The 14,555-nt window shown below is 47.4% G+C and overlaps 1 protein-coding gene across 1 annotated transcript in view; it reads left to right on the forward strand.

The window, feature by feature from the left end:
• Window positions 1-741: 741 nt before the first annotated feature.
• Window positions 742-14,555, forward strand: part of LOC142494329 (uncharacterized) — a 194,946-nt gene continuing 181,132 nt past the window's right edge. Inside the window, exon 1 of the mRNA XM_075598888.1 lies at window positions 742-1,283. The gene's annotated coding sequence lies outside the window, so the exon portion shown is untranslated. The remainder of the gene's footprint in view (window positions 1,284-14,555) is intronic.

The following is a 14,555-nucleotide window of genomic DNA, read 5'->3' on the forward strand; positions in this document are numbered from 1 at the left end:
GCAGTATCCCGCTATCAGGGCATTTATAGCGCTATAAACCCCTTATCACTGCTCTGTGCATAGCCGATCAGGCAGTATCCCGCTATCAGGGCATTTATAGCGCTATAAACCCCTTATCACTGCTCTGTGCATAGCCGATCAGGCAGTGTCCCGCTATCAGGGCATTTATAGCGCTATAAACCCCTTATCACTGCTCTGTGCATAGCCGATCAGGCAGTATCGCGCTTTCAGGGTATTTATAGCACTATAAACCCCTTATCACTGCTCTGTGCATAGCCGATCAGGCAGTATCGCGCTATCAGGGCATTTATAGCGCTATAAACCCCTTATCACTGCTCTGTGCATAGCCGATCAGGCAGTATCGCGCTATCAGGGCATTTATAGCGCTATAAACCCCTTATCACTGCTCTGTGCATAGCCGATCAGGCAGTATCGCGCTATCAGGGCATTTATAGCGCTATAAACCACTTATCACTGCTCTGTGCATAGCCGATCAGGCAGTATCGCGCTATCGGCATTTATCTCCCAATAAACCCCTTATCACTGCTCTGTGCATAGCCGATCAGGCAGTATCCCGCTATCAGGGCATTTATAGCGCTATAAACCCCTTATCACTGCGCTGTGAATCGGCCCCAGAGTGAGAGAGAACGCAGAGCAGGAAGTGCTTACAAAAGCAGACACACACATAATGAAAGAGAGAAACTGTGAGAGCAGGAAACAGGCAGAACGGGAAGTGAGACAGCCATATACTGAACACGAGAGCGAGAGACAGCCATATACTGAACACGAGAGCGAGAGACAGCCATATACTGAACACGAGAGCGAGAGACAGCCATATACTGAACACGAGAGCGAGAGACAGCCATATACTGAACACGAGAGCGAGAGACAGCCATATACTGAACACGAGAGCGAGAGACAGCCATATACTGAACACGAGAGCGAGAGAGAGACAGCCATATACTGAACACGAGAGCGAGAGACAGCCATATACTGAACACGAGAGCGAGAGACAGCCATATACTGAACACGAGAGCGAGAGACAGCCATATACTGAACACGAGAGAGAGAGACAGCCATATACTGAACACGAGAGCGAGAGACAGCCATATACTAAACACGAGAGCGAGAGATAGCCATATACTGAACACGAGAGCGAGAGACAATCATACCTGTATACGGAGCACGATTGCAAGAGAGAGGTACATACAGAGCGTGAGAGACAGTAATATACCGATCACGAAAGAAACAGTCTTACAAGAAGTCTGGTGCCGCTGTGAAAGGTGAGTAACAGAGCGTATGATGTGTGTGACTGTCCTGTGACCACTGAGTAACAGATCTACAGCCCCCCTACTCCTAGTGACATTGTGTACCCCATAATCCTACAGCCCCCCCTACTCCTAGTGACATTGTGTACCCCATAATCCTACAGCCAACCCTACTCCTAGTGACATTGTGTACCCCATAATCCTACAGCCCCCCTACTCCTAGTGACATTGTGTACCCCATAATCCTACAGCCACCCCTACTCCTAGTGACATTGTGTAACCCATAATCCTACAGCCCCCCTACTCCTAGTGACATTGTGTAACCCATAATCCTACAGCCCCCCTACTCTTAGTGACATTGTGTAACCCCTAATCCTACAGCCCCCTACTCCTAGTGACATTGTGTACCCCATAATCCTACAGCCAACCCTACTCCTAGTGACATTGTGTACCCCATAATCCTACAGTCCCCCCTACTCCTAGTGACATTGTGTACCCCATAATCCTACAGTCCCCCCTACTCCTAGTGACATTGTGTACCCCATAATCCTACAGTCCCCCCTACTCCTAGTGACATTGTGTAACCCCTAATCCTACAGCCCCCCTACTCCTAGTGACATTGTGTAACCCCTAATCCTACAGCCCCCCTACTCCTAGTGACATTGTGTAACCCCTAATCCTACAGCCCCCCTACTCCTAGTGACATTGTGTAACCCCCAATCCTACAGTCCCCCCTACTCCTAGTGACATTGTGTAACCCCTAATCCTACAGCACCCCTACTCCTAGTAACATTGTGTGACCCCTAATCCTATAGCACCCTCTACTCCTAGTGACATTGTGTGACCCCTAATCCTACAGCCCCCCTACTCCTAGTGACATTGTGTAACCCCTAATCCTACAGCCCCCCTACTCCTAGTGACATTGTGTAACCCATAATCCTACAGCCCCCCTACTCCTAGTGACATTGTGTAACCCCTAATCCTACAGCCCCCCCTACTCCTAATGACATTGTGTAACCCCTAATCCTACAGCCACCCCTACTCCTAGTGACATTGTGTACCCCATAATCCTACAGCCACCCCTACTCCTAGTGACATTGTGTAACCCATAATCCTACAGCCCCCCTACTCCTAGTGACATTGTGTAACCCCTAATCCTAAAGCCCCCTACTCCTAGTAACATTGTGTGACCTCTAATCCTATAGCACCCTCTACTCCTAGTGACATCATGTAACCCCTAATCCTACAGCCCCCCTACTCCTAGTGACATCATGTGACCCCTAATCCTACAGTCCCCACTACTCCTAGTGACATTGTGTAACCCCCAATCCTTCAGCCCCCCTACTCCTAGTGACATTGTGTAACCCCCAATCCTAGTCCCCCCTACTCCTAGTGACATTGTGTAACCCCCAATCCTACAGTCCCCCCTACTCCTAGTGACATTGTGTAACCCCCAATCCTACAATCCCCCTACTCCTAGTGACATTGTGTAACCCCTAATCCTACAGTCCCCCTACTCCTAGTGACATTGTGTGACCCCTAATCCTACAGTCCCCCCTACTCCTAGTGACATCATGTGACCCATAATCCTAGTACCCCCTACTCCTAGTGACATCATTAAACCCCTAATCCGACAGTCCCCCCTACTCCTAGTGACATCATTAAACCCCCAATCCTACAGCCCCCCTACTCCTAGTGACATTGTGTAACCCCTAATCCTACAGTCCCCCCTACTCCTAGTGACATCATGTGACCCCTAATCCTACAGTCCCCCCTACTGCTAGTGACATTGTGTAACCCCTAATCCTACAGCCCCCCTACTCCTAGTAACATTGTGTGACCCCTAATCCTATAGCACCCTCTACTCCTAGTGACATCATGTAACCCCTAATCCTACAGTCCCCCCTACTCCTAGTGATATTGTGTAACCCCCAATCCTACACCCCCCCTACTCCTAGTGACATTGTGTAACCCCTAATCCAACATCTCATTATACCCTCCCAGGCCTGATTTATACACTTCTCTCACCTCATACTCCTCATCTCCTCCAATACCTGGGACCCCTCTCCTCCTACCTCTCTCCCTGCATCTCATTATACCTCCCAGGCCTGATTTATACACCTCTCTCACCTCATACTCCTCATCTCCTCCAATACCTGGGACCCCTCTCCTCCTACCTCTCTCCCTGCATCTCATTATACCTCCCAGGCCTGATTTATACACCCCTCTCTCACCTCCTACTCCTCATCTCCTCCAATACCTGGGACCCTCCCCTCCTACCTCTCTCCCTGCATCTCATTATACCTCCCAGGCCTGATTTATACACCTCTCTCTCACATCCTACTCCTCATCTCCCCCAATACCTGGTGACCTCCCCTCCTACCTCTCTCCCTGCCTCTCCTTATTGGTTTTTCTGTTTGCTGCTTCCTCATTTGTAAACATTTCTGTCCCCCCCCCCTCCTATCGACATTTCTTCACCTTTCCTTCCCTCAACCTATACTTGTGCCCATTCATTGCACCACTATTTACGCACCTCTTTACCCAACAACTTCTATATCCGTCAATAAAAAGCACTTCCACATCCTATATTCACCCTCTCCCCCTCTCTCTCTATTCCCCCTTCTTGATGCTGGGGATCTCTCTCCTAATCCTGGACCCAGCCATATACACACCCGCTCTCACCCACGCCTCCCTGCTCTCACCCGTGCCTCCCTGCTCTCACCCGTGCCTCCCTGCTCTCACCCACGCCTCCCTGCTCTCACCCACGCCTCCCTGCTCTCACCCACACCTCCCTACTCTCACCCACGCCTCCCTGCTCTCACCCGCGCCTCCCTGCTCTCACCTGCGCCTCCCTGCTCTCACACGCGCCTCGCTGCTCTCACCCACGCCTCCCTGCTCTCACCCACGCCTCCCTGCCTCCCTGCTCTCACCCGCGCCTCCCTGCTCTCACCCGCGCCTCCCTGCTCTCACCCGCGCCTCCCTGCCTCCCTGCTCTCACCCACGCCTCCCTGCTCTCACCCACGCCTCCCTGCTCTCACCCACGCCTCCCTGCTCTCACCCACGCCTCCAGCTCTCATCCACTCCTCCCTGCTCTCACCCACGCCTCCCTGCTCTCACCCACGCCTCCCTGCTCTCACCCACGCCTCCCTGCTCTCACCCACGCCTCCCTACTCTCACCCACTCCTCCCTGCTCTCACCCACTCCTCCCTGCTCTCACCCACTCCTCCCTGCTCTCACCCGCGCCTCCCTGCTCTCACCTGCGCCTCCCTGCTCTCACACGCGCCTCGCTGCTCTCACACGCGCCTCGCTGCTCTCACCCACGCCTCCCTGCTCTCACCCACGCCTCCCTGCCTCCCTGCTCTCACCCGCGCCTCCCTGCTCTCACCCGCGCCTCCCTGCTCTCACCCGCGCCTCCCTGCCTCCCTGCTCTCACCCACGCCTCCCTGCTCTCACCCACGCCTCCCTGCTCTCACCCACGCCTCCCTGCTCTCACCCACGCCTCCCTGCTCTCACCCACGCCTCCCTGCTCTCACCCACGCCTCCAGCTCTCACCCACTCCTCCCTGCTCTCACCCACGCCTCCCTGCTCTCACCCACGCCTCCCTGCTCTCACCCACGCCTCCCTGCTCTCACCCACACCTCCCTACTCTCACCCACTCCTCCCTGCTCTCACCCACTCCTCCCTGCTCTCACCCACTCCTCCCTGCTCTCACCCACGCCTCCCTGCTCTCACCCACTCCTCCCTGCTCTCATCCACGCCTCCAGCTCTCACCCACGCCTCCCTGCTCTCACCCACTCCTCCCTGCTCTCACCCACGCCTCCCTGCTCTCACCCACGCCTCCCTGCCTCCCGCTCTCACCCACGCCTCCCTACTCTCACCCATGCCTCCCTGCCTCCCGCTCTCACCCACGCCTCCCTGCTCTCACCCACGCCTCCATGCTCTCGCCCACGCCTCCCTGCTCTCACCCACTCCTCCCTGCCACCTCTTCCCCAGCTAATGGTATTAACTTATCTAATTTAATGCTGAACAACCTTAAAACCCACCTCACAAATCAGGCATCCCGATATCCTGCACTCCTTGCTACTGCCCCACACAGGGCTGCCACCTTCTACTGAAGGCCAACCTGGAGACACAATGTTAAATATTGCGCTTACCTTCGTTGGCAGCATCTCCCTGGAATCCTCTGGCATCGTTCCAACATCTTCCCGGCATCTCCCGCTGCAATCCGTCAATATGGCCGCGCAGCATCACATGGCGCTGCGTTGCCATGGCAACGGGATGCTAAGTGCCGTCACAGTGTCAAGTTGCCATGACAATGATATGTGCCGCATTATGTCACGATGTCATAAAGCGTCCTTTTGTCATGGCAATGGGCGTAATCTGATGCTGTGATATCACGTAGCGTCCCTGTTGCCTTGGCAATGCGGCGCCATTTGACACAGTGCAGCCATATTGAAAGGAATTACTAGCAAATTACTACCAGGGGAATATGCCGGGAGGACTCTGAGGCCACCGAGAGACACCGCTGCCGAACGCCAGCACCCAGAGGTTTACTAGGTAAGCCCGAAGCCCGGAGATACGTGGTCAAAACCCGTAGTCTCCAGGTCAATCCCGGAGTGGTGGCAACCCTGGTCCCACAGTCACTCCTATCAGCCCTAGTCCCACAGTCACTCCTACCAACCCTGGTCCCACAGTCACTCCTATCAGCCCTGGTCCCACAGTCACTCCTACCAACCCTTATAGCTAATCACTGCCTGTCACGGTAGCTAGTGATAGGTTATAACATACACCAAATATCTTGGTTGAATTGAACACGACTTAGATATAATAAATATAGTTTATTCCTTAAAGAAGGAGAACACACAAGATGATACAAATAACAGACAAGAAATAGCACTTACATAAGGGTTGGACAATGAAGCAATCAGGAACAGGATTGGCAATTAATTCAGCAATACTGGCTCATATGAAGACATCACGAAAAGACACTGGGTATAGAGCTTACACTCGTTTATATGGAGTTTCAGCCCCATACCCTAACCTTGGGTGCCTGAAAGTCTACCAGATTTGTATCTAGTCAGGAAACCCGTTTGTCTGTAGGTGTGAATTATGGCACTTACAGACCACTCAGACTCTGCGTTTCTCCGCCCTATTGTACACAATCAGAGTGGTCAAGTCTTTGATCAGGGGGGCTGTTGTAGACAAAGTCGCCCTCCTGAACATTAAAATGAAGCAGAGCCAGTAACTTTCCCGGGCTTTTATACCAGCCTTGCAAAACAGTATATTCTTTAATATCTACACATATTAAAATAATCCGTTCTGTGGGTCTGAGCAGGCTGAAATTTGCCAGGTCCTCATGCCGGAGGACCCTTGCCATAGTGGCCAAATATCAGCCTTCCACGACCCCCCAGAACCGGAGATACAAAAAACAAGTTTAAATCCCCTATTAACTTTAATGCAGGATTCTCCGCTATAAGCTAAAAGAAATCACTGCCGTTCACTCTCCCATTGAAATCAATGGGCTCCGCTGCTATAGGCTTTCAATGGAGCAACTCTGCCATTGAAGTCAATGGGGAAATCACAATTTTCACATTTGCCCATACTCCGTCTCGTTGATCGGAGAGGGCTGGAAATGGCCATGCAGTCATTCCAGAGCAGTGACTACATGCGACCAAAATCCCAGCCCTCTGGTACTCACAGAACCGGAGATATGGGTTTTACCTTTACACACTTTCGGACTTAGCCGTTTCAAAGCCACGCGGCTTTCCTCCATTAGAATCAATATGGCCGGCGCCTCCATAGGAAATACAGGGGCCGGCGCCGCCATAGGATTCAATGGGACCTCCGCTACCATTAGAGTCAAAGGCGCGACCCTCGTGGCGAGCGCGACCCTTTATGGGGGTCCTTAATTCTCGGACCCGGTGGTGGTCGAGTGTGGGGGTTCCTTGGGTCTAGGGGCAAAAATAATTTTATTCCCCTGGGTGCCCTAGAACCTAAGTTTCCCATGCCAATTGTATTTGAACTTGACCTAGTGTGATCAAAAGCTCTTTTTAGATATTGTATCCGCTTCTGCGGTCTGCAGTTTGAATGGCTGCCAACCAGTTCCTGGAGATCGGCGTCGAGGAATCCCCATTGAAATGAATGGCTCCATTGACTTACAATGGGGAACCGCCGCTCCTCCTCTCGGGTGCCACCTGCAGGTCTTCTACCGAAACGGGCCCAAATCGCAGGAATCCCCGTAAGATTGTATGGAGCTGCCATGGCGGCCTATGGGGAAACTGCAAAATGGAGCCTGCAAAGGCGGGAAAATGGAACAAAGGGCTATAATCACTTCCTAACTATTAACCCTTCCCCTCCCGAACGGATCCCAGTGTGAGCGTTGGTGCAGACACTGGAATGGGGGAAATACATTGTTACAGGGGAATACACATTTGGGTGCTGAAGCAGGGGCATAACTACAGTACAGGACATCATTCCAGTTAACCCCTTGCCTCCAAGGTAAGAGCAGGGGGTGGCCAAATGGGGTGTAACCCCTTTAATACCGGGCCAAACCCCCTCTCCCATGACACTGCTATCTACAGCATTTATTCCCTCACCTGCTGTCTCTGTAACTCACCCAACAAACCTCTTAGATTGTAAGCTCTCTGGGGCAGGGGTTTCCTTTCCTATTGTCTGACTTTGCTGCGCTTATTGTATTATTATTCTCGGTGTTGTATTGTCTTTGTAAAGAGCTCAGGACACTGTCGGCGCTATATAACGATGCACAGGTGGGCGGCTGGGCGTTTCGCGGGGCTCGTGCAGGGGGATCTGTGGGGCCTGGAAAGAGATGGAGTCCCCGAAGGGTATTCTCCACCGCCACCAAATGTAAAATAATACATGTTTAATGATTTTAGATAGAAAATAAGAAAAACTAATTAAAATCTAATTAGCGCTTTGACGTAACAGCTCCTGAACGTACAGGCCGGGATAATTCCTTTGCCTCCCCTCAGCCCACCAAGCCCTTGATTGAGATAAGTCTCAGAGGCAATTGTGTGAGACCCTGTATGTGAATGATACTTGTGTTAGACCCTGTATGTGAATGATACTTGTGTGAGGCCCTGTATGGGAATGATACTTGTGTTAGACCCTGTATGTGAATGATACTTGTGTGAGATCCTGTATGTGAATGATACGTGTGTTAGACCCTGTATGTGAATGATACTTGTGTGAGACCCTGTATGTGAATGATACTTGTGTTAGACCCTGTATGTGAATGATACTTGTGTGAGACCCTGTATGGGAATGATACTTGTGTGAGACCCTGTATGTGAATGATACTTGTGTTAGACCCTGTATGTGAATGATACTTGTGTGAGATCCTGTATGTGAATGATACTTGTGTGAGACCCTGTATGGGAATGATACTTGTGTGAGACCCTGTATGTGAATGATACTTGTGTTAGACCCTGTATGGGAATGATACTTGTGTTAGACCCTGTATGTGAATGATACTTGTGTTAGACCCTGTATGTGAATGATACTGTGTGAGACCCTGTATGTGAATGATACTTGTGTGAGACCCTGTATGTGAATGATACTTGTGTGAGACCCTGTATGTGAATGATACTGTGTGAGACCCTGTATGGGAATGATACTTGTGTGAGATCCTGTATGTGAATGATACTTGTGTGAGACCCTGTATGTGAATGATACTTGTGTTAGACCCTGTATGTGAATGATACTGTGTGAGACCCTGTATGTGAATGATACTTGTGTGAGACCCTGTATGTGAATGATACTTGTGTGAGACCCTGTATGTGAATGATACTTGTGTTAGACCCTGTATGTGAATGATACTGTGTGAGACCCTGTATGTGAATGATACTTGTGTGAGATCCTGTATGTGAATGATACTTGTGTGAGGCCCTGTATGGGAATGATACTTGTGTGAGACCCTGTATGGGAATGATACTTGTGTTAGACCCTGTATGTGAATGATACTTGTGTGAGACCCTGTATGTGAATGATACTTGTGTGAGACCCTGTATGTGAATGATACTTGTGTGAGATCCTGTATGTGAATGATACTTGTGTGAGGCCCTGTATGGGAATGATACTTGTGTGAGACCCTGTATGGGAATGATACTTGTGTTAGACCCTGTATGTGAATGATACTTGTGTGAGACCCTGTATGGGAATGATACTTGTGTTAGACCCTGTATGTGAATGATACTGTGTGAGACCCTGTATGTGAATGATACTTGTGTTAGACCCTGTATGTGAATGATACTTGTGTTAGACCCTGTATGTGAATGATACTGTGTGAGACCCTGTATGTGAATGATACTTGTGTTAGACCCTGTATGTGAATGATACTGTGTGAGACCCTGTATGTGAATGATACTGTGTGAGACCCTGTATGTGAATGATACTTGTGTGAGACCCTGTATGGGAATGATACTTGTGTTAGACCCTGTATGTGAATGATACTTGTGTGAGACCCTGTATGTGAATGATACTGTGTGAGACCCTGTATGTGAATGATACTTGTGTGAGACCCTGTATGGGAATGATACTTGTGTGAGACCCTGTATGTGAATGATACTTGTGTTAGACCCTGTATGTGAATGATACTGTGTGAGACCCTGTATGTGAATGATACTTGTGTGAGACCCTGTATGGGAATGATACTTGTGTTAGACCCTGTATGGGAATGAAACTTGTGTTAGACCCTGTATGTGAATGATACTTGTGTGAGACCCTGTATGTGAATGATACTTGTGTGAGACCCTGTATGTGAATGATACTTGTGTGAGACCCTGTATGTGAATGATACTTGTGTGAGACCCTGTATGTGAATGATACTTGTGTGAGACCCTGTATGTGAATGATACTTGTGTGAGACCCTGTATGTGAATGATACTTGTGTGAGACCCTGTATGGGAATGATACTTGTGTGAGATCCTGTATGTGAATGATACTTGTGTGAGACCCTGTATGTGACTGATACTTGTGTGAGACCCTGTATGTGAATGATACTTGTGTGAGACCCTGTATGTGAATGATACTGTGTGAGACCCTGTATGTGAATGATACTTGTGTTAGACCCTGTATGTGAATGATACTTGTGTGAGACCCTGTATGAGAATGATACTTGTGTTAGACCCTGTATGTGAATGATACTTGTGTTAGACCCTGTATGTGAATGATACTTGTGTTAGACCCTGTATGGGAATGATACTTGTGTTAGACCCTGTATGTGAATGATACTTGTGTGAGACCCTGTATGTGAATGATACTTGTGTGAGACCCTGTATGTGAATGATACTTGTGTGAGACCCTGTATGTGAATGATACTTGTGTGAGACCCTGTATGTGAATGATACTTGTGTGAGACCCTGTATGTGAATGATACTTGTGTGAGACCCTGTATGTGAATGATACTTGTGTGAGACCCTGTATGGGAATGATACTTGTGTGAGATCCTGTATGTGAATGATACTTGTGTGAGACCCTGTATGTGAATGATACTGTGTGAGACCCTGTATGTGAATGATACTTGTGTTAGATCCTGTATGTGAATGATACTTGTGTGAGACCCTGTATGTGAATGATACTTGTGTGAGACCCTGTATGTGAATGATACTGTGTGAGACCCTGTATGTGAATGATACTTGTGTTAGACCCTGTATGTGAATGATACTTGTGTGAGACCCTGTATGAGAATGATACTTGTGTTAGACCCTGTATGTGAATGATACTTGTGTGAGACCCTGTATGTGAATGATACTTGTGTGAGACCCTGTATGTGAATGATACTTGTGTTAGACCCTGTATGGGAATGATACTTGTGTTAGACCCTGTATGTGAATGATACTTGTGTTAGACCCTGTATGGGAATGATACTTGTGTGAGACCCTGTATGGGAATGATACTTGTGTTAGACCCTGTATGTGAATGATACTTGTGTGAGACCCTGTATGTGAATGATACTTGTGTGAGACCCTGTATGTGAATGATACTTGTGTTAGACCCTGTATGTGAATGATACTTGTGTTAGACCCTGTATGGGAATGATACTTGTGTTAGACCCTGTATGTGAATGATACTGTGTGAGACCCTGTATGTGAATGATACTTGTGTTAGACCCTGTATGTGAATGATACTGTGTGAGACCCTGTATGTGAATGATACTTGTGTTAGACCCTGTATGTGAATGATACTTGTGTTAGACCCTGTATGGGAATGATACTTGTGTTAGACCCTGTATGTGAATGATACTGTGTGAGACCCTGTATGTGAATGATACTTGTGTTAGACCCTGTATGTGAATGATACTTGTGTTAGACCCTGTATGTGAATGATACTTGTGTGAGACCCTGTATGTGAATGATACTTGTGTTAGACCCTGTATGTGAATGATACTTGTGTGAGACCCTGTATGTGAATGATACTTGTGTTAGACCCTGTATGGGAATGATACTTGTGTTAGACCCTGTATGTGAATGATACTTGTGTGAGATCCTGTATGTGAATGATACTTGTGTGAGACCCTGTATGTGAATGATACGTGTGTGAGACCGTGTATGTGAATGATACTTGTGTTAGACCCTGTATGTGAATGATACTTGTGTGAGACCCTGTATGTGAATGATACTTGTGTTAGACCCTGTATGTGAATGATACTTGTGTTAGACCCTGTATGTGAATGATACTTGTGTTAGACCCTGTATGGGAATGATACTTGTGTGAGGCCCTGTATGGGAATGATACTTGTGTGAGACCCTGTATGTGAATGATACTTGTGTTAGACCCTGTATGTGAATGATACTTGTGTGAGACCCTGTATGTGAATGATACTTGTGTTAGACCCTGTATGTGAATGATACTTGTGTTAGACCCTGTATGTGAATGATACTTGTGTTAGACCCTGTATGGGAATGATACTTGTGTGAGGCCCTGTATGGGAATGATACTTGTGTGAGACCCTGTATGTGAATGATACTTGTGTTAGACCCTGTATGTGAATGATACTTGTGTGAGACCCTGTATGTGAATGATACTGTGTGAGACCCTGTATGTGAATGATACTTGTGTTAGACCCTGTATGTGAATGATACTGTGTGAGACCCTGTATGTGAATGATACTGTGTGAGACCCTGTATGTGAATGATACTTGTGTTAGACCCTGTATGTGAATGATACTTGTGTTAGACCCTGTATGTGAATGATACTTGTGTTAGATCCTGTATGTGAATGATACTTGTGTTAGACCCTGTATGGGAATGATACTTGTGTTAGACCCTGTATGTGAATGATACTTGTGTGAGACCCTGTATGTGAATGATACTTGTGTTAGACCCTGTATGTGAATGATACTTGTGTTAGACCCTGTATGGGAATGATACTTGTGTTAGACCCTGTATGTGAATGATACTTGTGTGAGATCCTGTATGTGAATGATACGTGTGTTAGACCCTGTATGGGAATGATACTTGTGTTAGACCCTGTATGTGAATGATACTTGTGTGAGACCCTGTATGTGAATGATACTTGTGTGAGACCCTGTATGTGAATGATACTTGTGTGAGACCCTGTATGTGAATGATACTGTGTGAGACCCTGTATGTGAATGATACTTGTGTTAGATCCTGTATGTGAATGATACTTGTGTGAGACCCTGTATGTGAATGATACTTGTGTGAGACCCTGTATGTGAATGATACTTGTGTGAGACCCTGTATGTGAATGATACTTGTGTTAGACCCTGTATGTGAATGATACTGTGTGAGACCCTGTATGTGAATGATACTTGTGTTAGACCCTGTATGTGAATGATACTTGTGTGAGACCCTGTATGTGAATGATACTTGTGTGAGACCCTGTATGTGAATGATACTTGTGTGAGATCCTGTATGTGAATGATACTTGTGTGAGGCCCTGTATGGGAATGATACTTGTGTGAGACCCTGTATGGGAATGATACTTGTGTTAGACCCTGTATGTGAATGATACTTGTGTGAGACCCTGTATGGGAATGATACTTGTGTTAGACCCTGTATGTGAATGATACTGTGTGAGACCCTGTATGTGAATGATACTTGTGTTAGACCCTGTATGTGAATGATACTTGTGTTAGACCCTGTATGTGAATGATACTGTGTGAGACCCTGTATGTGAATGATACTTGTGTTAGACCCTGTATGTGAATGATACTGTGTGAGACCCTGTATGTGAATGATACTTGTGTTAGACCCTGTATGTGAATGATACTGTGTGAGACCCTGTATGTGAATGATACTGTGTGAGACCCTGTATGTGAATGATACTTGTGTGAGACCCTGTATGGGAATGATACTTGTGTTAGACCCTGTATGTGAATGATACTTGTGTGAGACCCTGTATGTGAATGATACTGTGTGAGACCCTGTATGTGAATGATACTGTGTGAGACCCTGTATGTGAATGATACTTGTGTTAGACCCTGTATGGGAATGATACTTGTGTGAGACCCTGTATGTGAATGATACTTGTGTGAGACCCTGTATGGGAATGATACTTGTGTGAGACCCTGTATGTGAATGATACTTGTGTTAGACCCTGTATGTGAATGATACTGTGTGAGACCCTGTATGTGAATGATACTTGTGTGAGACCCTGTATGGGAATGATACTTGTGTTAGACCCTGTATGGGAATGAAACTTGTGTTAGACCCTGTATGTGAATGATACTTGTGTGAGACCCTGTATGTGAATGATACTTGTGTGAGACCCTGTATGTGAATGATACTTGTGTGAGACCCTGTATGTGAATGATACTTGTGTGAGACCCTGTATGTGAATGATACTTGTGTGAGACCCTGTATGTGAATGATACTTGTGTGAGACCCTGTATGTGAATGATACTTGTGTGAGACCCTGTATGGGAATGATACTTGTGTGAGATCCTGTATGTGAATGATACTTGTGTGAGACCCTGTATGTGAATGATACTTGTGTGAGACCCTGTATGTGAATGATACTTGTGTGAGACCCTGTATGTGAATGATACTGTGTGAGACCCTGTATGTGAATGATACTTGTGTTAGACCCTGTATGTGAATGATACTTGTGTGAGACCCTGTATGAGAATGATACTTGTGTTAGACCCTGTATGTGAATGATACTTGTGTTAGACCCTGTATGTGAATGATACTTGTGTTAGACCCTGTATGGGAATGATACTTGTGTTAGACCCTGTATGTGAATGATACTTGTGTGAGACCCTGTATGTGAATGATACTTGTGTGAGACCCTGTATGTGAATGA

The sequence above is a fragment of the Ascaphus truei genome, chromosome 5 (assembly GCF_040206685.1).
Source record: "Ascaphus truei isolate aAscTru1 chromosome 5, aAscTru1.hap1, whole genome shotgun sequence".
NCBI classification, from domain to species: Eukaryota; Metazoa; Chordata; class Amphibia; order Anura; family Ascaphidae; genus Ascaphus; species Ascaphus truei.